The sequence below is a fragment of the Triticum aestivum genome, chromosome 7D, assembly GCF_018294505.1.
Source record: "Triticum aestivum cultivar Chinese Spring chromosome 7D, IWGSC CS RefSeq v2.1, whole genome shotgun sequence".
In the NCBI taxonomy this organism is placed as follows: domain Eukaryota; kingdom Viridiplantae; phylum Streptophyta; class Magnoliopsida; order Poales; family Poaceae; genus Triticum; species Triticum aestivum.
The window spans coordinates 204,814,133-204,841,896 of NC_057814.1; positions in this window are offsets into that span (position 1 = coordinate 204,814,133).

Consider the following 27,764-nt stretch of genomic DNA (forward strand, 5'->3'; position numbering starts at 1 on the left):
TCATCGGCTTCTTATCCTCATGCCGCGCGGCGGAGACTAGGACGGCTCCAACGTCCACGAGGGCCACATCGACTTCCTCCGCAAGACGCGGCGGTTGCCCGGCAAGGATCATGTGCGGGTCCGTCTTGCGCCGGAGAGGGAGATCTCGCCGGCGCCGGAGGAGGGCTAGCAGGTGATCTTCCGATCGCACTGCTGCGCGGCCTTGGCCTGCCTGCGAGCGGCTTCTTCCGCTCCTTCCTCGAGTTCTACCAGCTCCGGCCGCACCACCTCACTCCAAACACGGTGGTGCTGCTGTCCGCCTTCGTCACCTTGTGCGAGGGCTTCCTCGGCGTCCTTCCCAGCCTCGAGCTCTGGGAGGAATTCTTCCAGTCCAAGCTTGGTACCGCCATGAGGGGCGTGCCGGCTCAGAGCGGCGCCTTCATCGCGTTGCGGAGGCCGGTAGCCGACAACCCTTTTCCTCCCATCACGCTGATCCAGTCGGTGAAGCTCTGGCAGAAATCCTACTTCTATGTGAAGAACGTCGCTCCGCAAGGCGACTTCGTCAACTTGCCGGCTTATGCAGCCGGCCCGCCGGCTGGGAGGCGGCCCCAATGGTCCTATCGGGCCAGAACACTGTTGCCTGCTGGAGCCGCCGCCGTCGCACGACTCCGCGTAATGGTCCAGTCGGAGGGCCTGACCGGGCCCGACCTGCTGGCCGCCTTCATGGCGCGTCGGGTGCTCCCACTTCAAGGCCGTCCTCATATGATTTGTCAAATGAGCGGCCAACTCGATCCGAGTCGGCTGTGTACCAAGGAGATGCCTCATGCAGAGGTAGCTCACATGGTGAACTACCTTGCTTCTTTACTTTTGTCACCAAGTATCTCTTGGCCGACTCTGACCAGTCGACTTGTCTTGACAGAGCCCCCTCCTTCGACCGGCAGCCGGGGCAGCGGGGGTGGAGCGCCAATATCTCCCCGACCGGACGACGCACGACTTGGACAACCTCGAGTTGGGGGCGGCCGCTTTGGACGACGACATCGTGGGGGGAGGCGGCGAGGCAGGCGGCTCCGGGCTCAGAGCCAGCTTCGACGACTGGCCGGATGATGATGAGGCGGAGGTCGTCCTGCGCCGCTAGCCGGCGTCCGATCAACATGGCTTGGGTTCATCTGCCGCGCCGGCTGTCCGAGGCGGCGCGCCGAAGCACCGGGCCGCGCCGAGCCTATTCCGAAGTCGGCCGAAGAAGCCCAAGAGCGCGGCAGCGGCGACCAGGCGGGACGAGGCGGCCACGAAGGCTTCCCGCTTCCGCAAGGTGGTGAAGCAGCCACAAATGGTATCGGTGTAAGTGTCAATTCTCTCACGTATTCCTTCTTCTTTTTTGTTGATATTCTTCTGAGTCCTTGTCTTGACTTAAAAAATACAGGGCTCCGCTTTCTCTTGAGCGGACCGCTGCCGCCTCCGTGGTTGGAGCGGCGGGAGGATCTGGAAGCGCCCGCCGCGTGGACCCCCGTGCCGAGCTTCAAGCGGCGACGGAGCGGAATGCGCGGGAGGCGGAGGAGCTGAGGGCGGCCGCTGCCACGGCGGCGCAGGAGATGACGGAGAGGTCGGCGGAGGCACAAGCCGACGCAGCGGCCAAGGCTCAGGCGGAGGCTGCAACCGCAGAGAGGGCGGCGGAGGCCCTGCGTAACCGGCCTCCGCTGCTTGTCGTCCCCCTTCGCGCTGTGGCGCCCGAGATCCCAGTGCCCCCGCCGGAGGAAGCCGGTGGCGACGAGCTGGCGGTGGAGAGGGAGGAGGGCGACATCGTCGTCCCGGAGAGGGAGGTGGCACCGCCATCGCCGACTGGGGCGGGCCAAGGCAGCCGGTCTAGCGCGCCGCCCGTGCAACCGGCTGGAGGCGAGCCGACTGTGAGGGCAGACCTTGTGGTTCGGTCGCCATCGCGCCAGCGTGCAGGGAAGGCCGCGAGCTCTGGCTCGTCGGCCCAGGATCTGGAGACGGCCAGCGCCAGCTCGCCGGGATGGACGCCGGGTGGTGGGACGGCCGTGTTGAACGTGGCGGCGCAAGAAGTCCGGAACCGGCTTCAATCCCAAGCCACCGTGCTGAAACAGTATACTCAAGAGTTCCTCGCGACGCGGACGGCCATTCGGGTGAGTCTTCCCGCTTTCTTGTTTCTTGTTCTTGATTTCTTCAGTGGGGGCGCGTCAGCGCACCCACTGGGTGTAGTCCCCGAGTTCCGAGTCGGCTGCTGAGCAGGCGGCTTGGAACTTCTTAGTAGACTTTGATTGCTATCTTGCTCTTATTTGCTACTCTGTCCTATTTGCAGGACTATCACAACCTCCGCGCGGCTACCTTCAACTCCCAGGTCCGGGAGCTGAACCAGAAGACCATTGATCTAACCGAGAGCCGGAGTAAGTGCTTCGTCTTTTATCTCACGTGGTGGCGCGTCAGCGCACCCACTGGGCGCAGTCCCCGAGATTCGGGCTGACTGCTGAGCAGTCGGGCCGGATCTTCCCTAGCGACTTCTTTCTTATTGCCTTTTTTCTTTCTTTACCATATCTGCAGAGGCCAATGCTGACCTGAGGGAGTAGTTGGGTGGGGCCCAGACCGCCCTTCGCGCCAAGGAAGCCAAGTGCAACGCCTTGGCTCAGGAGCGTGACCGCTTGGTCAAGAAGCTGGCTGACCAGGAGGAGAGCCATAAGGCGGCACAGGACAGCGAGGCCGCCCTTCAAGCCGAATACGAGACTGAGGCGGCGAGCTGGGCTGAGGCAAGGCAAGCGCTGAGCAACGGCTACGGCCGGATCGAAGATTTGGTTGACGGTAGGCCGCCTTCTTCTTCGTCCCTTTGCTTGCCGCCTGCCATTTGGTCCATTTTCTGACCTTGTGTTTTCTTCCTTTCTTCTCCTGCGCAGAGTACTTCCCTGGTTACTCCGTTGCCGCCAACCAAGTCATCGAGGCCCGCCGCGACGCGCAAAGGCAGGCTGGAGCTGAGATTGTGCCGGATGCTCGCCGGTCGCTTGAGGAGCAGCTTCTGGCGATCCAAGCCCGCCTCCAGCCGGCTCACCGCATGCTCCACCGTCTTCAGCGCGTTGGGGCGCAAGTGTTGGCTGCCCTCTGGCCCGGCGAGGTGGTTCCCCGTACCCCCAGTCGGACTGCCGACTGGCTGGATGTAGCGGTTGGCCGCTTCGAGGCCTGGAAGGCTTATGCAGCTCGATCAGGCGCCAGGCGGGTGCTGGAGTTCGTCCGAGCTTGGTATCCTGGGCTGGATTTGGCCCAGCTGACCACCTGGCGGCAGGAGGCCAACGAAGAGCTGGAGGCGGTGCGGCCGGCTATCATCCAGCGTGCTTCGGCGATCGCCGACTACACCGACACCAATGCCTTTGCCCCTGAGGTGAATGATGACGGCATTGCTCAGCCGGAGGAGTGGTTTGGGCTGAACCCAGCAGATGGTGAAGACTTGGCGGAGGAGATCGACTCCAGTGATGAGGGCGAAGAGGAGGAGGGAGAGGATGGTGAAGACGTCGTGCCAGACGATGGAGCGACCGGCTAGCCTCAGCTTGATCGTGCCTCCAGCAACGAGGCGCGTGCGAGCGTGCCGCCTGTAGCCGGTGATGATCAAGCCAAGACTCGCCAGCCGGCCACTCCTCCAGCTAGCACTGCCGTCTCCACTGACCTGCCCGGCTCGCCTGTTGCACCTTTGGCCTGATCCGCCGTCTTTGCTTTCCTGTTTATTACGCTTTGAACAATATTTGTTAAGTTTGCGCAGTTCCACCCACTGGGGGTGTATTCAAACTATGTTGAACGCCGGCCTTTCGAAGGCCTTTTGTGTAAATATAATCATGCATGTGCTTGGCTTCCGATTGTATTTGCTTTTCATCCTTTGGGTTGTTTCCTTTGCCGCCCTCCCTTGGTTGCCGCCTTCCCAGCCGGACAGCTGCTCTGCAGTCTGTGGCTGGGGAAGGGCTTGGCCGTTTGGGAGGGCAAGTACTCTAGCTTTTTTAGATTGTAGCAAGGTGAATCGGAAGCCGGCCAGCTGGCTGTTTTGACGGCCGGTTGGCGGGGTGGGAGGCCGGCTTGTGTTATATAAGTTCGTTAGTCCTTGGCCGTTTTTCGTGTGGGCATCCTTTCCTGCCTTTGACTCTTGCCAGTCGGACAGTCGATTCTTCGAGCTGCGACTTTCAACAAGAGAGAGCTTGGGTGCCGGCACACTACTTGTCTGACTGCAGGTAGAACTTTAATATAACTCAAGGCGGCAAGTCCCCGGGCCGACTGATCGAACCCGGTGCCGGACAGGAAAACAAATGTAGTAATACATTCATAGGTATGACACTCATCATACATAGATAAAAGAGGGTAGTCCCCGAGTGCTCTTCGGGGGGCCCGTTGTCTTGTACTTAATACAAAAGGTAGCGTGGTACATACTGCATTTAGCTGTAAAATCTTTGGAGGAGATTGGCGTTCCATGGTCGTTCCGACTCCTTGCCGGAATCATCTCTCTTGCGTGCCTTCGGCTTCTGTGCTTCGATCAGGTAGTAGGAGTCGTTGCCTAGGGCCTTGCTGATGACGAAGGGGCCTTCCCAAGGGGCCGAGAACTTGCGCTGGCCGGCTGTTCGCTGGATCAGCCGGAGCACAAGATCGCCTTCTTGGAAGGATCTTGGCTTGACCTTCCGGTTGTGATAACGGCGCAAACCCTGCTGGTAGATGGCGGACCGGCTGAGTGCTAACAGCCGGCCCTCTTCCAGCAGGTCAACGCCGTCTTCTCACGCTTCCTTGGCCTCCGCCTCCGTGGACATGGTGACCCGAGGTGAGTCGAACTCAATGTCAGTTGGGATGACTGCCTCGGCACCATATACAAGGAAGAAAGGGGTGAAGCCGGTTGACTTGTTCGGGGTAGTACGCAGACTCCAGAGGACGGCGGGCAGCTCGTCGAGCCAGCAGCCGGCCGAACGCTCCAGTGGTATGACCAGTCGGGGCTTGATGCCGGAGAGGATGAGGCCGTTTGCTCGCTCGACTTGACCGTTTGACTGCGGGTGGGCTACGGACGCTAAGTCCAGTCAGATGCTCTGTGTCGCACAGAAACGTGCCAGTGTTCCCTTGGCAAAATTCGTGCCATTGTCGGTGATGATGCTGTGTGGTACGCCATACCGGGTGGTGATATCTGCGATGAATGTCACGGCAGTCGGCCCGTTCAGCTTCTTTATTGGCTTCGCTTCAATCCACTTGGTGAATTTATCCACGGCGACAAGCAGATGTGTCATGCCGCCGCGCGCCGTCTTGAATGGGCCCACCATGTCCAGTCCCCAGACGGCAAAGGGCCAGGTGAGGGGGATGGTCTTGAGTGCAGAAGCCGGCAGGTGTTGCTTGGAGCTGAAGACTTGGCACCCTTTGCAGTATTTGACTAATTCCTTGGCGTCTTCCAAAGCAGTCGGCCAGAAGAACCGATGGCGGAAAGCCTTGGCGACAAGTGATCTTGAGGCCGCGTGGTGGCCGCATTCGCCTTGGTGGATGTCCTTGAGGATTGCTATACCCTTCTCTGGCTCGACGCAGTGCTGGAAGACTCCAGTGATGCTGCGCCTATCGAGTTCTCTGTTTACTATTGTGTATGCTCCGGCTCGACGTTGAACTTGTCTTGCCGAGATCTCGTCAGTCGGCAGCTCTCTGTTTACCAGGAAGTTGAGGATGGGTTGGGCCCATGATGGACCTGTGACTTCTTCTATTGCCAATACGGCTACTGCGACTAGGGTGGGTGGGTTGGGTTGGGTTGTGAAGAGTTGGAGTCGGCCACCGCCTGTTGTGTCGTTGCAGTCCCCGGGCCGACTGCTGCAGTCCCGGGGTCGGGTTCTGAAGTCCCCGAGCCGGGTGCGACTACGGCAGTCCCCGGGCCACCTGCTGGGTTCCCCAAGTCAGTTCCGACTGCATCAGGGTCAGGCGGTATGAAGATGGAGTCTGATTCTGGAGACAGCTTGACAGACGGCTTGAGGAGGTGTTGGAGAGAGACGCCGGTTGGGATAGCTTGTCGGGTGGAACCGATTCGTGCCAGGGCATCTGCTTGCTCGTTGTCGGCCCGTGGCACGTGGAGGAACTCGCATCCTTCAAAGTATCCGCTGATTTGCTGAACGAGGAATTGGTAGCTCGCCATGTTTGCGTCCTTGGCGTCCCAGTCGCCAGATGATTGTTGGACTACCAAATCCGAGTCGCCATAGCACAGGATCCGGCGGATGCCGAGCTCTTTGGCTAGCCGGAGCCCATGTATGAGCGCCTCGTACTCGGCCACGTTGTTGGAGGCGGCAAAATGAATTTGCAATGTGTATCTGAGTTTGTCGCCCTTGGAAGAGGTGAGGACGATGCGGGCTCCCAAGTCGGTGCGCATTTTGGATCCATCGAAGTGCATCCGCCAATGAGTGGAGTCGGGAGCCGGTGGTAGGTACTGGGTCTCGGCCCAGTCGACAAGGAAGTCGGCCAATGCTTGGGACTTGATGGCGGTGCGAGGCTGGTAGAAGATCGTGTAAGGAGCCAGCGCAATGGCCCACTTAGCCACCCGGCCGGATGCATCCCGGCTGCCTATGATCTCGGCAAGCGGGGCAGTACATACGACCGTGATGGGGTGCTCTTGAAAGTAGGGCTTCAGCTTCTTGGCGGCGAAGTATACTCCATAGCACGTCTTCTGGTAGTGTGGGTAATTTTCCTTCGAGGTGGACAGTACTTCGCTCAAATAATACACCGGCCTTTGGACTAACTGAGCTCGGCCTTCTTCTGGGCGTTGGACCACAATAACTGTGCTGACCACTCGGCTAGTCGCGGCAATGTAAAGGAGCATGGGCTCTTTCTTAGTGGGCGCCGCCAAGACAGGTGGCGTGGTCAGCATCTTCTTCAACTAGGGAAAAGTTTGGTCTGCTTGGTCGTTCCACTCGAAGTGGGTGGACTTTTTCATGAGTCGGTACAGGGGGAGAGCCTTCTCTCCTAGCCGGCTGATGAAGCGGTTCAGGGAGGCCAGGCACCCGGTAAACTTTTGGACGTCTCGCAGCTTGGTAGGAATCTGCATTCTCTCTATGGCCTTAATCTTCACTGGGTTGCACTCGATGCCGCGTTCGGAGACCAAGAAGCCTAGAAGCTGGCCGGCTGGTACTCCGAACACGCATTTCTCAGGGTTGAGCTTGATCTGAAACCGACGCAGGTTGTCGAATGTTTCTCTGAGGTCTTCTAGCAGGGTGCCGCGCTTCTCCGTCTTCACCACAATATCGTCTACATAGACGTGTGCATTTCTGCCGAGTTGCTTGAGGAGGCACTTCTGCATGCAACGCTGAAAAGTGGCACCGGCATTTCTCAAGCCGAATGTCATAGTCAGGTAGCAGAAAGCTCCAAATGGTGTGATGAAGGCGGTCTTCAGGCGGTCGGCTGGATCCAACTTGATCTGATGGTAGCCTGAGTAAGCATCCAAAAAACTCAACAGCTCGCATCCGGCTGTGGAGTCGATCACTTGATCGATTCGAGGTAAGGCAAACGGATCTTTGGGGCAGGCTTTGTCGAGGCTGGTATAATCTATACACATGCGCCATTTATTGTTTTTCTTCAATACGAGGACCGGGTTGGCAAGCCATTCTGGAAAGAACACCTCCATAATGAAGCCGGCGCCAGAAGCCCGGCTATCTCTTCTCCTACAATCCTTCTCTTCTCCTCCGACAGTCGGCGGAGAGGTTGTTTGACTTGTTTTGCGTCTGCTCAGACGTGTAGCTTGTGCTCGGCGAAATCCTTCGGAACACCCGGCATGTCCTTTGGGGACCATGCAAAGATGTCCCGATTCTCATGGAGGAAATCGACGAGCTCGCCTTCCTATTTCCTGTCCAAGTTTACTCCAATGATGGCAAACCTCTCCGGGTTCTCTAGGTCCAGAGGTATCTTCTTTGTTTCCTTGGCCGGCTAGAAGGAGCCTTGAGCATCATATTCCTTGGTGTCGGGGGACAGGGCCGGCTGCTTGCCGGCCATGGCCACGACTCGGCCCAGCATCTTTTTTTCTTCGGCAATCACGAGGGACTCGGCCAGCCGACTGTTGGCTGCAGCACACTCAGAGGATTTCTTGTAGTCTCCGGCTATGGTGATGATCCCCTTCGAACTAGGCATCTTCATCTTGAGGTAGGCGTAGTGGGGCACAGCCATGAACTTGGCCAAGGCAGGTCGGCCAAGCAACGCGTCGTAAGGGCTCTCTAGATCCACCACTTCAAATCAGACTGCTTCTCAGCGAAAGTGATCCTTGTCTCCGAAGAGAACATCTATCTTGATCTTGCCGATTGGTGAGCAGGACAGGCCGGGTACGATGCCATGGAACACAGTCCGGCTTGGCATGAGTTGCTTCGTCTTGATGTTCAGCTTCTCCATGGTGTCACGATACAGTATGTTGATGCTGCTCCCTCCGTCAATCAGTACTCGGGAGAAACGGGCATCTCGCCTTTCTGTCGCGAGGGTGGCGTCCAATACCAATGCATAAGAGCCGGGAGACGGCATCACCTCTGGGTGATCGGCCCGGCTCCAGCTGATAGGCTTCTCAGACCAATGCATAAACTCTAGGTTGTTGGAGGCGACCGCGTTGACTTCTTGCTGTTGTCAGTGCCGACTGCGTCTGTCTTCAGTTTGGCTTGTAAAGACGACGTAGGCGGCGTGCTCGTCTGGGAAGTCGTCTTGAATGGCTCCGACTGCTGGTCGAGCAGCCAACTACTGAGGGGCTGGGGGTGGCTGGCCAGCAAGTGGAGGCGGCACCAGTCCCTCGCCTTTGGAGATTCGCGTGAGCCAATGACACTTCCAAGTCGTATGGTTGGACGGCTTCGCGCCGCTGTGGAACTTGCATTGGGCATCAAGGGTTTGCTCGTAGGAGAAAGCCGGCTGCCAAGCTGGCCTGCCGCCCTTCTGCTTCTTGGGCATGGGCCGCCCTTCGGGTTGTTCGTCTTCGACTGTGGCTACTTGCCGGCTGCTGGAAGGCGGCATAGGGGCCTTGCGCTTGTGGTCGTTTGGGTGCGAGCGTCGATTGGAATCACCGGCCGATGTCTAGGGAGCCGGGACGAGCACCTTTCCAGAGGCATCCACTCAAAGCTCAGTCTTCATTGAAGATTCGGCCGTGGCGTACTTGTCTGCTATGATCAGCAGCTCGTCGAGGGTAGTCGGCTCGTCGCAGAGGAGTCGATGCTTCAGGAGGGTGCCCTCTCGGCACCCAGCGGTGAAGTACTCTATGGCTTGAACCTCGTGCACCCCTTCGCAGGAGTTGCGGAGCTCAGCCCAACGCGTGAGGTAGTCGCGAGTTGATTCGCTGGGCCTTTGGACGCACAAGGAAAGCTGGCGGGGCTTGGGAGGCCGCTTATATGTGCTGGTGAAGTTGTGGATGAAGACTTCCGTGAAGTCTAGCCAGCTTTTGACGCTGTAGGGCTTGAGGCTATTCAATCAGGTGCGTGCCATGCCTTGAAGCATGAGCGGGACGTACTTCACGGCAACGCGCCTTTGCTATGCTGACTGCGGTGGAGTAATCGATCAACCAGTCTTCCGGCTTCATGGAGCCGTTGTATTTTAGCATGTCTCTTGGGAGTGAGAACCCTTTGGGGAAGGGCTCGTCGCAGATGCGGGGGCCAAAGCAAGGCGGGCCGACATCATCTTCTTCTTCTAGCGCCAGGGATCGCGCTAGGCGGTCGATCCGGTGGCGGGCGTCATTCTCGCCGACTCCTCGCGATGGCCTAGTCGGTCACCGAGAGTCGGATGCGTAACAGGCGGCGGGGTGGGATATCTCTCCCCACAAGGCGGGGGAGGAGGCGGATTGCCTTGTCATTCCACAGCTCGGGGGCGGCCTTCTGCGTCGCGCTCGATGGTGAGCCGAGTCCGACTGCGGCTAGCAGCCGGCTCCTTGTATTTTGTCGCACGGGCGCCGCTTGCAGTCGGCGTCCGGGATGTCACGCCGTGCTCTCGGCGTGGGGGAGGACTTTCAGCGCGGGCGCCGGCTTCATGCCGTTCTGCGGCCGCGTCGATCAGCTGCTGGATGCGTCTAGTCATGTAGGGGGGCTCGTCGGCCCCCAGCCTGTTCAGCTCGTCTACGGCCGCCTGAGCGGCACATAGGTTCTCGAGCGGCGTGGCGTAGGCTGGGCGGTCTGCTCCCAGCATGCTGGCGATGGCCGCGCCGCGCTTCTTGACGATGCCGGCTCGGCTCGGCCCGCCAGGAGGCGGCGTGCCAAAGGCGGCGCGGTCGACTTCGCGCTGGTGAGCCTCAGTGAGGCATCTCATGGATGCTATCTTCTGGTCCTCCGTGATTAGGGCGAGGCGGTGTGCCTCCAGTGTCTCGGCGTCGGCGTCGGCCGGGATGGGGGCGGACAGGTCGTGTAGCGCCGCTTGTAGGGCATCGTGAGGGTTCTCGCCTGAGGCGGCGCCATGGCTGATGACCAGCACCTCAGTGACAGTGCTGCCGCCACTATCGGCTCGAGGAAGAGGGTCGTCGATGATCACCACGTTGGTGGGGAAGGCGTCAAGCGATGCCATGTCGGAATGGACAAGCACCGGGTCGGTGGAGCCGACCGACTCCAAATCCACAGCAGGCTCGCTGGGTACGTGAAGCTGGTCGAGGAGGTTGACGAGGCGGCTCTCGGGGCAATCTGTGCCCGCGTCGGACGCAGGCTCATCGGAGATGCGAGCCTCGCCAAGAAGATCGGCGAGGCTGCTCGCCGCGCAGGTGTCGTTGACGCCTTGCAGCGCGTCGGGGCAAGCGCCATCGGGCGTGCCGGGCTAGCTACGCTCGCTGGGAAGGAAATGGGTTCCCGTCCAGAACAGGTCCCCGGACGACGGTGCACCTAGCCCCACGGTGGGCGCCAAATGTCGGGTGGTAGGTGCGACATATGCCAACGGGTGGCTTATCATTGTGGGAGCCAGTAAGACATCGCCGGTGCCTGGAAATGGGATAAGGCGAAGACATGCACGCCGGCGAATCTTACCCAGGTTCGGGGCTCTCCGTGGAGATAACACCCCTAGTCCTGCTCTGCGGGGTCTCCGCATGATCACTAGATCAACACAAGTGGCTACAAGTGGCTCCTTGAGCTGTTTGGCTAGAGGAGGAAGAAGGGCAAGGCTAGCTCTCCTCTTCTCTCTATGTGGTGTCTAAAACTCTAAGAGATCAACCCTTTGCATGGGTGCCCTGGGGGGTTTATATAGGCCTTCCCCCCAGGGGTACAATGGTAATCTGGCTGGATGCGGGTCCAGGCCGTCAGTGTCTGTAAACGCCGGCTTCTCCGCCGGCCGCTGGAGCCCGCCGACTGGTGGGTCCCGCCGGCTGCTGGTTACTGTAGCCTCGCCCCTGATGACGAGGGCTTTGCCGAGGTATGCATGGCTATAGTGCCGCCGTCCGGCGGGCTCTCACTGTAGCCCTACCTCGTCTTGTCTCCTTAATGATGCACATACTTCGAGGGAGTGAGGTAGCCGGCTATTGGGAGCTGGCTACACCCCAGGCCGACTAGAGGGGGGCTTGGCCGCCTTCGAGCGTCTCTCTGGCTGAAGGGGCCCGCCGCCTGCTTGCCGTACTAACAGCCTGTCGTGGGTGGCGTCATGGTCAACATGGCTACAGTGCCACGCCGGACGGGGGATGGCGACCCGTACGGCGCACTGTGGCCATGCGTGCTCCGGGATTCGGGGGTGGCAGACTTTACTGTAGCCATGCCCTGTCTTGTCACCGTTATGTGGGTGCAGTCCTTGAGGGTGCAATCTTAGCCGCTTGCCGGGAGCCGGCCCTCTTGTGGCCGGCATCGTGGAGTCGGTCTTCTTGTGGCTTTCAGGGTCGGGCCGCCTTCCAGCAGTCGGCCTGTGAGATAGCTGGCCAGGGGAAGGCGGCCCTGTGCTTTGGGTGCTTGAAGGCTTGATCGGCCCGATAATTTTTGAAGAGCCAGGGGGAGTCGGTTAGGCTACCCGTGGTCATTTACTCCGACACTAACAAATTAAATACCGACGCTCTTATTAAACAAAATAAATAGTACTACTACGGCTGGTGCTCGTCGATCTCTGCCGCCGCCTCCATGTCCAGCTCGCGCCCGACGGTCTCCTGGGGAAGGGGCTCCATGGCATCAATTGCACCATACTTGGCAAGCATCTCGTCATCCGCGTTCGCCATATATTTAGAACAGGCCGCCACGAGATGGGCGTGTGCGACTGCGATCTGGGCGTTGGCGGGCTCCGTCATGGCAAGGTATGCCGCGCACTAACGGACGGCTCCTCGAACTCTCTCAGCGATTGCCAACTCTTCGGCTGTGGGTTGCCGACCACTGTCGGAGAAGCTTCACTTGATTTGTGCGGTGACCGCCACGAGCTGGGCGTGGACAGCCTCGACATGGTGGTGGGCAGCCTCCATTAGGGCTAAGGCCGCCGCGGCATAATGGACATCTGTTATGCCGCTCTCGCCAGTTGCTATCCCCGAGGCAGATGCTGCTGCCGCCGCCTGAGAAGCAACAGCGGCCGTTTGGGCTGCCTAGGCCGCCCGGACCCAGATTGTCCTTGCTCTCACGAAGCTTGTTAGCACACGCCTGGCGGATGCGGCCGCGCTCTCGCCGGAGTGGGCCGCCGAAGTTGCTCTCACGACGCGGGTCCACGTCCCCATCTTTCACCGGCGACGATTGAACAGTGAAATGATATTTGAGGAGCGGGTTAGTGTGCTTGACACTCCGACGGTGCTCCAAGATATTTTGTGCTGCATCTCACACGGTTGGTGATAATAAACTGTGTGCGATCTACTTGATTTTTTTGTCTTGATTTGAATTACGTAATGGGGTCACAGCTGCAAAGGATGGTGTTTGAATTGCTAGAACTTTTATCTGTAGTGCACATGCAACTATAAGTGTGTTGTCAAAAAATTGGAACTATTCAGGGTTCGTTTGGACATTTTATACATTAACTTGGTTTTGTAGGCATTTCAGGTGCATAATTCAAATTTGAACTACATGCACATGCTCCAGTGCATATAAACAGGTTGAAAAATCAAATCTGTGTCCTTGGTTGCATGCTTAGGTCCCATGCAAGAAATGGGAGGAATGTCAAACACCCTGCCACCGTCAGTCGGCCGCAAACATTGAGATACCTAGTTTTTAAATTCTAGTAAATCCAAAACTCGTATGAAATTCATGAAACTTGGCATGCTATCATGGAGCAGCGTCAACATGCCGTGGTAAATTTTTTGTCCCATTTAGGGCAGGTTTGGGTATAAGCATCTCCTAAACCAGAGCTTCTCACAACAAGCGTGATGGTTTCGGTAGGGAACATGCCACCTTTCGGGACGAAACGATATCTGTTGCCTCTTATTGCTTTCAAAATTTTCTAGTATCAACATAGAATAACAGGAGTGTTGTGTTTAATTTTGGAATTTTTCGGCGTTCGTTTGGAAATTTTTATACATTAACTAGGTTTATGAGGCATTTTATGTGCATAATTCAAATTTGAACAACATGCACATGCTCCAGTGCATATAAATTGGTTGAAAAATCAAATCTGTGTCCTTCGGTGCATGCTTAGGTCCCATGCAAGAAATGGGATTGAATTTCAAAAACCCTGCCACCGTCACTCGGCCGCAATCATTGAGATACTTGGTTTTAAAAATCTAGAAAATCCAAAACTCGTCTGAAATTCATGAAACTTGGCATGCTATCATGGAGCGGCATCAACATGCTGTGGTAAATTTTTTGTCCCATTTGGGGCAGGTTTGGGTATAAACTTCTCCCAAACCAGAGCTTCTCACAACAAGCGTGATGGTTTCGGTAGGGAACGTGCCACCTTTGGGGACGAAACGATATCCGTTGCCTCTTATTCCTTTCAAAAAATCTCTAGTATCAACATAGAACAACAGGAGTGTTGTGATTAATTTTGGAATTGTTTGGTGTTCGTTTGGACATTTTTATACATTAACTGGGTTCTCCACGCATTTCTGGTGCATAATTGAAATTCGAACTACATGCACATGCTCCAGTGCATATAAATTGGTTGAAAAATCAAATTTGTGTCCTTCGGTGCATGCTTAGGTCCCTTGCAAGAAATGGGAATGAATTTCAAACACCCTGCCACCGTCACTCGGCCGCAAACATTGAGATACTTGGTTTTTAAATTCTAGTAAATCCAAAACTCGTCTGAAATTCATGAAACTTGGCATGCTATCATGGAGCGGCATCAACATGCCGTGGTAAAAAAATTGTCCCATTTGGGGCAGGTTTGGGTATAAGCTTCTTACAAACCAGAGCTTCTCACAACAAGCGTGATGGTTTCGGTAGGGAACGTGCCACCTTTGGGGACGAAACGATATCCGTTGCCTCTTATTGCTTTCAACTTTTTTCTAGTGTCAACATAGAACAACAGGAGTGTTGTGTTTAATTTTGGAACTTTTTGGGGTTCGTTTGGATCTTTTTATACATTAACTAGGTTTTCGAGGCATTCCAGGTGCATAATTCAAAGTTGAACTGCATGCACACGCTCTAGTGCATATAAATTGGTTGAAAAATCAAATTTGTGTTCTTTGATGCATGCTTAGGTCCCATGCAAGAGATGGGAATGAATTTCAAACACCCTACCACCGTCACTCGGCCGCAATCATTGAGATACTTGGTTTTTAAATTCTAGTAAATCCAAAACTCGTCTGAAATTCATGAAACTTGGCGTGCTATCATGGAGCGGCATCAACATGCCGTGATAAAAAAATTGTCCCATTTGCGGCAGGTTTTGGTATAAGCTTCTCACAAACCAGAGCTTCTCACAACAAGCATGATGGTTTCGGTAGGGAACGCCCCACCTTTGGGGACGAAACAATATCCATTGCCTCTTATTGCTTTCGAAAAATTTCTCCTGTCAACATAGAACAACAGGAGTGTTGTGTTATTTTTTGTGATTTTTCAGGGTTTGTTTGGACATTTTTATGCATCAACTGAGTTTTCAATGCATTTATGTGCATAATTCAAATTTGAACTGTATGCACATGCTCCAGTGCATATAAACTGGTTGAAAAATCAAATCTTTGTCCTTCGTTGCATGCTTAGGTTCCTTGCAAGAAATGGGAATGAATTTAAAACACCCTGCCACCGTCTCTCGGCCGCAAACATTGAGATACTTGGTTTTTAAATTCTAGTGTATCCAAAACTCGTCTTAAATTCATGAAACTTGGGATGCTATCATGGAGCAGCATCAACATCCCGTGGTAAAATTTTTGTCCCATCTGTGGCAGGTTTGGGTATAACCTTCTTACAAACCAGAGCTTCTCACAACAAGCGTGATGGTTTCGGTAGGGAACGTGCCACCTTTGGGGACGAAACGATATCTGTTGCCTCTTATTGCTTTCAAAATTTTCTAGTGTCAACATAGAACAACAGGAGTGTGGCGTTTAATTTTGGAATTTTTTGGGGTTCTTTTGGAAGGGTTTTCGAGGTATTTCAGGTGCATAATTCAAATTTGAACTACATGCCCATGCTCCAGTGCATATAAATTGGTTGAAAAATCAAATTTGTGTCCTTCGGTGCATGCGTAGGTCCCATGCAAGAAATGGGAATGAATTTCAAACACCCTACCACCATCACTCGGCCGCAAACATTGAGATACTTGGTTTTTGAATTCTAGTAAATCCAAAACTCGTCTGAAATTCATGAAACTTGGCATGCTATCATGGAGCGGCATCAACATGCCGTGGTCAATTTTTTGTCCTATTTGTGGCAGGTTTGGGTATAAGCTTCTTACAAACCAGAGCTTCTCACAACAAGCGTGATGGTTTCGGTAGGGAACGTGCCACCTTTGGGGACGAAACGATATTCGTTGCCTCTTATTGCTTTAAATTTTTTTCTAGTGCCAACATAGAAAAATAGGAGTGTTTTTTTAATTTTGGAATTTTTGGGGTTCGTTTGGACATTTTTATACATTAACTGGGTTTTGTAGGCATTTCAGGTGCATAATTCAAATTTGAACTACATGCACATGCTCCAATGCATATAAACTGGTTGAAAAATCAAATCTGTGTTCTTGGTTGCATGCTTTGGTCCCATGCAAGAAATGGGAATGAATTTCAAACACCGTGCCACCGTCACTCGACCTCACACATTGAGATACTTGGTTTTCAAATTCTAGTAAATCCAAAACTCGTCTGAAATTCATGAAACTTGGCATGCTACCATGGAACAGCATCAACATGCCGTGGTAAATGTTTGTCCCATTTTGGGCAGGTTTGGGTATAAGCTTCTCACAAACCAGAGCTTCTGACAACAAGCGTGATGGTTTCGGTAGGGAACGTGCCACCTTTGGGGACGAAATGATATCTGTTGCCTCTTATTGCTTTAAAACATTTCTAGTGTCAACATAGAACAACAGGAGTGTTGTGTTTAGTTTTGGAATTTTTTGGGGTTCGTTTGGACATTTTTATACATTAACTGGGATTTCTAGGCATTTTATGTCCATAATTCAAATTTGAACTACATGCACATGCTCCACTGCATATAAATTGGTTGAAAAATCAAATCAGTGTCCTTCGGTGCATGCTTAGGTCCCATGCAAGAAATGGGAATGAATTTCAAACACCAGGGCACTATTGAATGCCGACAAAATGTTGAGATACTTTGTTTCTAAATTCTAGTAAATCCAAAACTCGTCTGAAATTCATGAAACTTGGCATTCTATCATGGAAGGGCACCCGACATGCTTTGGTATTTTTCGTGTCCATTTTGAGTGAAGGCGCACTCAAATAACAGCCAACAAAGGCATTTTGAAATTAATAGCTGCCACTGTAACATCTCAAATGTTTTGTATAATTTAAATTGTGTGCGTGCTATTAACCATTCACATGACGCCACGCCTCACTCTTTTAATGGCTAGGAGGTGCCGTGCAGATAGGTGCTTGAGTGCTTGACTAAACGGGAGGCGTGCGAGCTGTACTCCAATGCGGAGGCTCACCGGGAAGCGTGCGGGCTGTACGCCGCGCAGGCTCATCGGGAAGCGAGCCCTTTGACTTCCATGGCCGCCCGCCTTGCTCGCATCCTCTCCATTAATGGCGCCCAGGCCACAGTTTAATATGGTTTTTAAATATAAAACACTCATCATAAACGTTTTAGTTAGAACACCTATATGCAAAACCGACAACTTCCCCAGGAAGCCAAGGGAAAATGTGCCTAGCAGGATTTGTGCAGCTCTTGATCGCAAATGTTTTAGTTAGAACACCTGTATGCAAAGCGACAGCTTCCCCAGGAAGCCAAGAGAAAATGTGACGAGCAGGATTTCTGCAGCTCTTGATCGCAAATGTCTTAGATTGAACACCCATACGCAAAGTGAGAGCTATGGTCTTCCCCCCTAAGTCGAGGGAAAATTCGCAACACAGGATTTGTGCATCCCTTCAACGCAAACGGTTGTTTTGGATGACCCGTGTGCAACCACGTACAAAAAATTTGGTAAGATTTGCATCTGTCATATTGGGTATGTTGCCATTTGTCAAACTGGAAAGATTGACATTTGTTGATCTAGTAACATTGGCATTTTTCAATCCTTGTAACACTGCGATTTGTCAAATTATGCAGCTAAAAATCACTAGCACTATCTAATTTTTGTAACTAAAATTCAGTAACTAAGCATAGATTTTATTCACAGATTAAGCAGTCGTTCTTAATTTATACAAACAGTTCAACTCGATAGCTGAACCGACCAAACTTTTCCCCAATTGTTGCCAACCACTTACTGAAATAGCTAGTTCAACTATACATACTAGCTAATTTTAAGTACGTTGTACAGTTCCACCGTACATCTATAGTGAGATGAACTGAACAAAATAGCCCCTAAATACTACTACTACGGGCTTTGTGCTACTTCCGGCAGCCTCTTCTCTGCCGAGCGCGCTAAGTAAGAGGCAGAGGAGGTGGAGGAGCCTACCGACGAGCTGGACAAATGCAATATGGTGCCTGCCGCTGCTACACGTTCAGCAACACTCGCCAGCTCGAATGCCCACTGTCGCTGCAGACGATCCCTCTCGAAGCGGCCGGACTACTCGTAGATCTCCTGATTCCTCGCCTCTGCGTCGGCGTGTGCTGCGGCCACGACTGCGGTAAGGCTCTTTGCGTGCTCGACGAGGCGCTCCTCCTCCTCCCGCAGGAACTCGATGTAGCGCACAAGTTCGCTGACGCACGTGTGGGCCTCCTCCTCCGCCTCCCTCCTTCGGGCGGCGGTGGCAGAGCGAGTGATGATCCCGGCGGTCGACGGTGGGTTGGCGGCCACGGCGGCCAACGATGGGGTGGCGGCCACGAAGGCCACCTCCCGCCTTCGGGCCGCGGTGGCGGAGCGGGTGATGGCCGGCAGTGGGGTGGCGGCCACGACGGCCACCTCCTGCCTTCGGGCCGCTGCGGCGGAGCGGGCGATGGCCCTGGCTTTGGACGGTGGTGTGGCAGCAACAGCGGGCAACAGCTGCCGACGGGCAGCGACGGCGGAGCATGTGGTGGGTATTCCGCGCACACCCAACAGGGACGCCACGCGCACTACACTACGTCGGGGACTGAGCCGCCGCCGCGGTGTAGCCTCTCAGCTGGAGCTGTCCTCTGATGACGGCGGAGTGGCTGAGTGACGACGATGAATCGGTGCTATTGGCGATTGTGGGAGAATCAGACAAGATAAGCTACAGGGGGGAGGGGAAAATGCGACGCAGGACTCGCCGGCCGTGAGGGTTTATATAGCAGGCCGGGAAAGCATTGGAATTTTGGGGGATTTCACCTAGTCGGGCGGGAAGCTTGCGCGGGAACCTGCAAGGTTGCGCGGGAACGGGCTCACCGACGATTCATTGGCGCCACTTCGAGCCACCGTTTTGCCAAAAGAACGCCCCCGCGCGCTGCGCAAGCTTGCGCTTTAAGCTGTCTGCGGCAGCGGGGTGACAAGACGTGCGAGAGGAGGACGAAAGGACACGTACACATTTAATACAAAAAACGTTTGCGATTTAATTACCTACTATACCCCCGTCCTGGTTTATAAGTAGGATTTAACTAATAAAATACGAATGCATGTCGCCAAAGATTATATCGTTGGATTCGTATTAGAACATAGTATCCAGTTATACAATTTTTGTAACATGCATTAACACTTTTTGGTTCAATTTAAGGTTATATACCAGCAAGCGTATGACCGCAACACACACGGCTTATTCCATCACAAACAGCTCGGATGGATCAACTGTATGCCACGTATCGTACACGCAACTCTAATCTGATTCGTGCTTGATGTCTCCCTCATCGCTCGCACAGTTTGTCTTATTTGCCATGTATCACTGTGCCGGCCTCTGCTCGCATCCCTCGGCAACCTCTGCTCGCCGTTAGGCGCCGCGGCGCGCTCTGCTCGCGTCCGTCGGCGGGCTCGGCTTGTGGACAGCTTTTCCTTGCGTGTTCAACTGCTATATGCATATATATATGGTTGCTCACCATTGAGGCGACCGCGGAGCGCTCTGCTCGCGTCCCTCCGTGCACGCTTAGCCAGCGGTTGGGCGTGCGCACGATCACGTCGGGGGCCCCATAAGCATGCGGTTGAGCTGCACGTGTTGCCATGCGATGCGGGTACGTGCGGCACGATGGAGTTACGCGCTGCAAATTAGAACTGCCATCAGGGGGGCTGCCGATATTCCTGGCCGTCCGGCTTCCCCTTTAATTCCCGCGGCCATTATAACCTTAGTTTTTCAACCTTTCGATCGCACCCCACAACACAACAACCACAACCACGACGACACATAGAGAGGGGATGTCTAGCGGTGCTCCAATGGACTTCGGCGAGCATAGAGTGGAGACCCACGCGAGGGAGACGGATATCTCGGTGGTGTACACCATCGACTCGGCCATGGTGGACGACTCCATCAATAGCATTGAGCAGTTGCTTGCTCGAGACAAGTACACGGTGGTCGGCATCGACCTCCAGTACACCGCCTGTCGTCCCGGCATAGATTAGAAGGTTACCGTTGCCCAGTTATGTGTGTGCTATCATGTCCTCGTCTACCACTACTACATGGCCACAAAGCCATGCGACCGTTTCAACAGGTTTGTCAGCAGCACCGACTACAAGTTCACCACGGTGGAAACCACTGACGATGTAAAAGCGCTCAGTGTTACGGGCTTGGCCTGCAAGAACCTTGTCGAAATCCATGACCACTATAGGGTCTGGGGCAGCACGAAGAAGGATTCCCTGGTCGAACTCGCCTCGGCCATCATCGACCCCTACTATGAAAAGACGAAGCAGGATGCCAAGAGAACAAGTCCCGTATCCTGGCACAGGGCCTGGATGCGGCAACTGGATGAACCTCACCTCAGGTTCGCGGCCAAGAGCGTGTACACATGCTACGAGATGTACAGGCGGATTGTTGACATGAGGAAGTGCCTCGTTACCCAAATCGATGAGCCCGGATCGAGCCACAAGCAGAGCAAGCGTCACAAGAAGTAGATGATGATCAGATGATCGTTTATGCTAGTTAATCATGCATGTAATATATAGTTTACTTTGTTGGTGTGTGGAAATGTCATGTGTGTAGTAGCCACCTATGTAATTATGCATGTAATAGTTTACTTTGGTGTGTGCAAATGCCATGGTTGTAGTAGCCACCTATGTAAGTGGATTTTTAATTTGGTTATGCAAGCATGTCCTTATAATTGTGTGTGTGTATATATATATATATATATATATATATATATATATATATATGTTGTTGTTCTATATGCAATCCCATCGCACAACACACATGTCTTATTAGCAGCAACCGTCTGTGTTATTATCGCTCTTCGCACACATTTCTGATTACAGACCTGTTTGCCGCGTATCACACACATCTTCTTATATTAAACCGTTTCTGTTCTCTTGTCTTAACACAAACAGTTCATCCGAGTGAACCGCATGTCGTATATCGCACACACCTTTATCTGGCTGACCGTTTCTTTTGTGTTGCCTAATCACAAATAGTTCATCCGAGTGAACCATATACTGTATATCGCACACGCCTTCATTTGGCTGCCCGTTTCTTTTGTTCCGCCTTATCGCCAACAGTTCATTGAATTGAACCGTATGCCCTGCATCGCACACGCAACTAAAATCTGAACCGTGTTTGATGCATCCTCCATTCCAAATGTTTTGCACCTTTTCTGATGGTTCTTTTACACCACCGTTTGCGATTATTGCATCGCACACAGTTTTGTCGAAGGGTCTCTGATCGTAGTGTCGCGTTAGCAGCATCCTGCAGTAGTGAGATATGTTGGTATAAATCAATGCAAAGCCTTATCATTCCCTACTGTAACAAATCACTAAAATTATAATTAAACATTGCATACTAAATGCCTCTGCATATTTAATACTCCTATCCTCAAACAGAATCACTAAACAAGCAAACATATGCAAACAATGCAATCATAACAGCAATCTGTCTAAACAAGATAGTCTGTAAAGGATGAAGTAAGATCCATACTTATTTAACTCAAACAATTCTAAAAATTTACCACATTGTAGATAATTTATCATAGATTATTGTATCAAAATTCAAGATTTTATCACATTCTGACTTTACTAGAGAATTCACTCAATAGCGTGCAATTTTCTGTTTTGAAACAGTAACTCATATACTTGCAAACAAAGCATGGTGCAAGCTATCCTTGACACTTTTATTGAAATAAAAGATAAAAATATTAATCGAAATAACACTAAGAAAATCTCAACAAATAAAATTATGCTCCAAGCAAAACACATATTGTGTGACAAATAAAAATATAGCTCCAAGTAAGGTTACCGATAATGAGGGGATGCCTTCCGGGGCATCCCCAAGCTTAGTTGATTTAATCTTCCTTGAATGTTAACTTGGGGTGCCTTGGGCATCCCCAAGCTTAGGGTCTTACCACTCCTTATTCTCCTCATATCGATATCTCACCCAAAACTTGAAAGCTTCAATCACACAAAACTTAACGGAACTTCGTGAGATAGGTTAGTATGATAAAACAAATCATTCACTTGGGTATTGTCAAGACAAGATTCATAATTGTTATCACACAATTCCTACTGCACTCTATCATTTCCACAATTTATATTAACCAATATAAGTCAAAGAAACCATAAAACAAGCAAACTATGCGTTGAAAACATAATTTGTCAAAAATAGAACAATCTGTAATGATCCGAGTAATGACCATACTTATGCAACTATAAAAAATATCAACAATTAGGACAGAGTGGGAAATTTGTATATCAATCTTGTGTAAAACAATCAGATCAAAAGCACGTTCCAGTGAATTTAAACAATTCTACTACTGGGCACAAAAGTTTCTATTTTTAACAGAATCAAGTCAACTATCATCTAAACTATCCCAAAGGCTTTACTTGGCACTTTATTGGAACAAAAGGTATAAAACATGATTACTACAGTGGCTTAATCGTGTGGACACACAAAAATAGTATGGAGAAATATTGGGTTGTCTCCCAACAAGCGCTTTTCTTTAATGCCCTGAGGGAGTCCTGAATTAAGGGGTCCTCGGGCGTCCGGACTATAGTACGTGGGCCGGACTAACGGGCTATGAAGATACTAGACTGAAGACTCTCTCCCGTGTCCGGATAGGACTCTCCTTGGCGTGGAAGGCAAGCTTGGCATCCTGATATGAAGATTCCTTTCTCTGTAACAGACTTTGTACAACCCTAGTACCCTCCAGTGTCTATATAAACCGGAGGGCTTAGTCCATAGAGGAATCATAATCATAGTCATACAGGCTAGACTTCTAGGGTTTTAGCCATTACGATCTCGTGGTAGATCAACTCTTGTAATACTCATATTCATCAAGATCAATCAAGCAGGAAGTAGGGTATTACCTCCATAGAGAGGGCCCGAACCTGGGTAAACATCGTGTCCCCTGTCTCCTATTACCATCGACCTTAGACGCATAGTTCGGGAGCCCCTACCCGAGATCCGCCGGTTTTGACACCGACATTGGTGCTTTCATTGAGAGTTCCGTTGTGCCGTCGTCAAGAAGTTTGATGGCCCCGTCAATCATGTATAACAATGCTGTCCAGGGAGAAACCTTCCTCCCCGGACAGATCTTCGTATTTGGCGCCTTCGCACTGCGGCCAAGTCGGTTGGCCATCTAGAGCTGATCGACAGCTACGCCCCTGGCCATCAGGTCAGATTCGGAAGCTTGAACTACATCGCGGACATCCGTGGAGACTTGATCTTCGACGGATTCAAGACCGCGGCAGCCGCTCCCTGTCACCACGATGCACATGACTTAAATCTATCATCGGACCATACCCAGGAGATAGCGCCTGCAACTGCTCCAACCCTAGATCCAGAGCAGATCATGCCATCCGAGGACGGGAGGCTCAACCCCGCCTCGGAGGCCGCAAACTCAGCGGCGTTGGAGCCGCACACAGACCCAACTTCAAGTGGGATCTGTGTTACCGGAACCTCGGGCACATTTCCGGCAACAGGTTCCGAAGCATGTGCGTCCATGCGCGACGAGCTTGATCGGGCGTCGTTCGTCGAATTCAGCACCGCAGACATCTTCTGGCACTCGCCTTTAGGCGATGTGCTGAACTCATTAAAAACACTCTCCTTAGCGGGGGACTCACAGCCGAATTATATCCGGTTCGAACTGGAGGCTGATGACGGAGAACTTCGTCTCCCACCCACCGCCCACTTCATAGCCACTGTCGAGGACTTAACCGACATGCTTGATTACAGCTCCGAAGACATCGACGGTATGGACGACGATTCCGGACAAGAGGAGGCCCAAAACCCGCCGTTTATCGGGCGTTGGACGACCACTTCCTCGTACGACATATACATGGTGGACAGACCCAAAGAGAACAGCAGTGACGACAAGAAAGACCCAGTCGAGGACAAACCTCCTGAGAAACAACCAAAGCGTCGACGTTAGCAGCGCCTCTCCAAGTCACGCCGGAGGAAAGATAGCAACACCGGCACAGGAGACGACAACACTCCGGACGGTGCCGCATACAATGAAGACCCCGTTGAGGCAACTTCTGAACAGGACAAACGGGAAGACGGGCAAGTTAGCCCTGATAAACAGGCCATACACGAAGATTCAGAGGACAGTAATTATTTTCCGCTCTCCGAGGAGGAGGTGAGCCTCGGCAATGAGGATTTTATCGTGCCTGAGGAACCTCTCGAGCAGGAGCGCTTTAAGCGCCGGCTAATAGCCACTGCAAGGAGCCTGAAAAAGAAACAGTAGCAGCTTCAAGCTGATCAAGATCTGCTCAATGATAAATGGACTGATGTCCTGGCAGCCGAGGAATACGGCCTCAAGTGCCCAGCCAAAAGTTACCCGAAGCGTAAATTGCTACCTCAGTTCGATGATGAGGCACTGGAGCCCGTACCGTCATCGCACAATGCGCCTGACCGACCACCACGTGGTCGGGACAAAGAGGCAACTGAAGCCGAACACCAGCCCGCCCCACCTCACCGTAAAGGTAGAGATAAAACAGATTGGGGACATACCTACGACCTGCGGCAGGGCTTGGACAGTAGAGCAGGTCAGAAGAGATCGATCTATGGATCACGGGGACGCGCCCCGACACGCGACAACGGCTATCCAGCTGGACGCAACAATCACACTCACGCCCGGGCCGAGAACCGCAGACGGACTCCATCCAAGCTACGTCACGACGTGGCCCGATACAGAGGCGCTGCACACCCCCTTTGCTTCACTGATGAAGTAATGGACCACGAATTCCCGGAAGGGTTTAAACCCATGAACATCGAATCATATGACGGGACAACGGACCCCGCGGTATGGATTGAGGATTTTCTTCTCCTTATCCATATGGCCCGTGGTGATGATCTTCATGCCATCAAATACCTCCCGCTAAAACTCAACGGACCAGCTCGGTACTGGTTGAACAGTCTGCCCGAAAATTCAATTGGGAGCTGGGAGGACTTGGAAGACTCCTTCCTCGAAAACTTCCAAGGTACATACGTCCGACCTCCGGATGCCGACGACTTAAGTCATATAGTTCAACAGCCCGGAGAGTCAGCCAGAAAATTCTGGATTAGGTTCTTTACTAAAAAGAACCAGATCGTTGACTGCCCGGATGCCGAAGCCCTAGTGGCCTTTAAGCATAACATCCGCGACGAATGGCTCGCCCGTCACCTCGGCCAAGAAGAGCCAAAGTCCATGGCAGCCCACACAGCACTGATGACCCGCTTTTGCGCGGGAGAGGACAGCTGGCCCGCTCATAGAAGCAACAGCACCAGCGATCCGGACACTTCCGAAGTCCGACATGGAAACGGCAAGCCACGACGCAATAAACACAAGCATCACAATAATAACGAAATAACAAAAGACACGGAGGTTAACGCCGGGTTTAGCGGCTCCAAACCAGGGCAGCGGAAAAAGCCATTCAAGGCAAATAGAGACGGACCATCCAATCTAGACAAGATACTAGATCGGCCCTGCCAGATTCATGGCACCCCTGATAAACCAGCTACTCACACTAACAGAAGCTGCTGGGTCTTCAAACAAGCCGGCAAGCTTAATGCCGAATACAAGGGGAGGAGGTCGCCCAGTGACAACGATGACGAAGAGACTCGCCAGCCGAATACCGGGGTTCAAAAGCAATTTCCCCCCGAAGTGCAAACCGTAAACATGGTATACATGACGCACACCCCTATAGAGGAGCGTCGGCGCGCACCACAGGACACATACACCGTAGAGCTGGTCCCCCCAAAATTTAGTCATATCCGTCCCGATGGTTTGGCAGCTCTGATCATCAATCCAATTATCGATGGGTTCCACCTCACGAAAGTCCTTCTAGACAGCGGCAGTCGCCTTAATCTACTCTACCAAGACACTGTCCGCAAAATGGGCATTGATCCTTCAAGAATCAAGCCCACCACAACTATCCTCAAGGGAGCAATTCCCGGCGTAGAAGCTCGCTGCACGGGCTCCATCACACTGGAAGTCGTTTTCGGTTCGCCGAACAACTTCCGAAGCGAGGCCTTGACCTTTGATATTGCCCCATTCCACAGTCGCTACCATGCACTTCTGGGGCATACAACTTTTGCTTGTTTAATGCGGCCCCGCTCTACGCCCGCGCAAAACTTAAAATGCCCGGTCCACACGGCGTCATAACAGTAAATGGAAGTACGGAACACTCCCTCCGTTCAGAAGACCATACTACGACTATTACGGCCGAAATACAAAGCGGCCTCATCAAGCCGCATAACTCAGCGGCCATCAAGCCGCCGGTCCCTCTTAAATGGAACCGATCAATCTCAGAGCTGTATTAGCAGTTCGGCTTCCGTCGTTCGCCTTACACACACGCGAAGTCTATACCACACATGCATAATTATGTACTTAAAATACCGTGGTCATCGGCGGAGGCACAATACGGACAAGCCTGCAAGCATTCCCATTTAATCCGTTTCTATTCTAATAGTTTCTTATATCTTATCATAGGTGGCTCAAACACTGGTCATCTCACGGACTCTTTCAGTGTTCGGCTTCATACACTCACCCAAAGGTTATTCCCATTAAGGAATCCTTTCACAGAGGCAAGGCGACGCAGACGTGCGATAGGAGGTCCAAATAATTTTGTGTAGACCGCAGTCTCTATTTCGAGCCTGTAAAGTGCCTTCGACCACCGGCATGTCAAATAGCCTGGGTCGTGGTGTTACTATTTGTAAAATGGCAATTGACATATTAATCAGGTTCCAGTGAACATAATCCGTATCCAGTATTCGCTTTTTCTAAATAGCTACATTTTTTCCGGTTGTTTCACACTTGCACCTCGGCACAGATTGCGAGAGCCTCTATATGGGAAAAAATAAGTTACCGACAAAGTCCGAACAGCTTTATAGCACACTTCGGTGTCACGAGTTTGGCCTTATATGCACCAGCTCCGAATCATGCCTTTGGTCAATAGTTGGGTTGCCCGGCTCCTGTGCTTACTACCTTACGTTCCGCTATATCGGCTAAGGTAGTAAAGGGAGAACTACTGCGATTGTGTCCCGGTTCTTCCGCACGAGCACCTTAGTAGAGAAAGCCGAAAACTGACTGTCATGATGCGGCGAGAGCTGGTCAACCACTCGATGACTTACTAGAATCTTTCGCGATTCTTTCCGTCTTACACGAAGGGCCGTTCTTAAGGTCACCCATGCAATGCACCGTATTCGGATAATTGCGTACATACTAGGGGCTATATCGTAGACCCACCGTCGAACTCCTATGGCTAAGTGAAAGTGTTAAAGCCCTATAGTCTGATTGCCTAGTTCGCCGCATTGACACCTCCTTCACGGACCAAGACGTTGGGTCAAGAGTGATCAAGTGCTTTTCCGAACACCCCCGTATTTTATGCGAGGGGGCTGAAGCCGACGACTGGAAACTTTCAGATTATACAAAAAACGGCCGCATAGGAGGAGCCAAAATTTCTAGGCATAGCCTTAAAATATCACAATATTGTTTTTACAATCCCAATACATTTCACTCGAAAATCATATCTTTCGAACACTGACCCTCTATCAAGCGGGCACCTTCTAAGACATCCTCGAAATAATGCTCTGGCGTATGATGCTCCTTGCCCTTGGGTGGACTTTTTGCCGCAATATCGGTGGCCTTCGTCTTCGCCCAGTACGTCTTGACGCGGGCAAAGGCCATCCGTGCACCTTCAATGCACGTTGACCGCTTAACGGCGTCGATACCACTACAAAAAAATACACTTCCATGATGATACGTGTTTGTCACAGTAGGTCGCGTTTTTTGTCATGCATGTACATCCATGACAAATTTATGACAGAATCAAGATAGTCATACCTGTGCTGTCATAGAAGTGTTCCA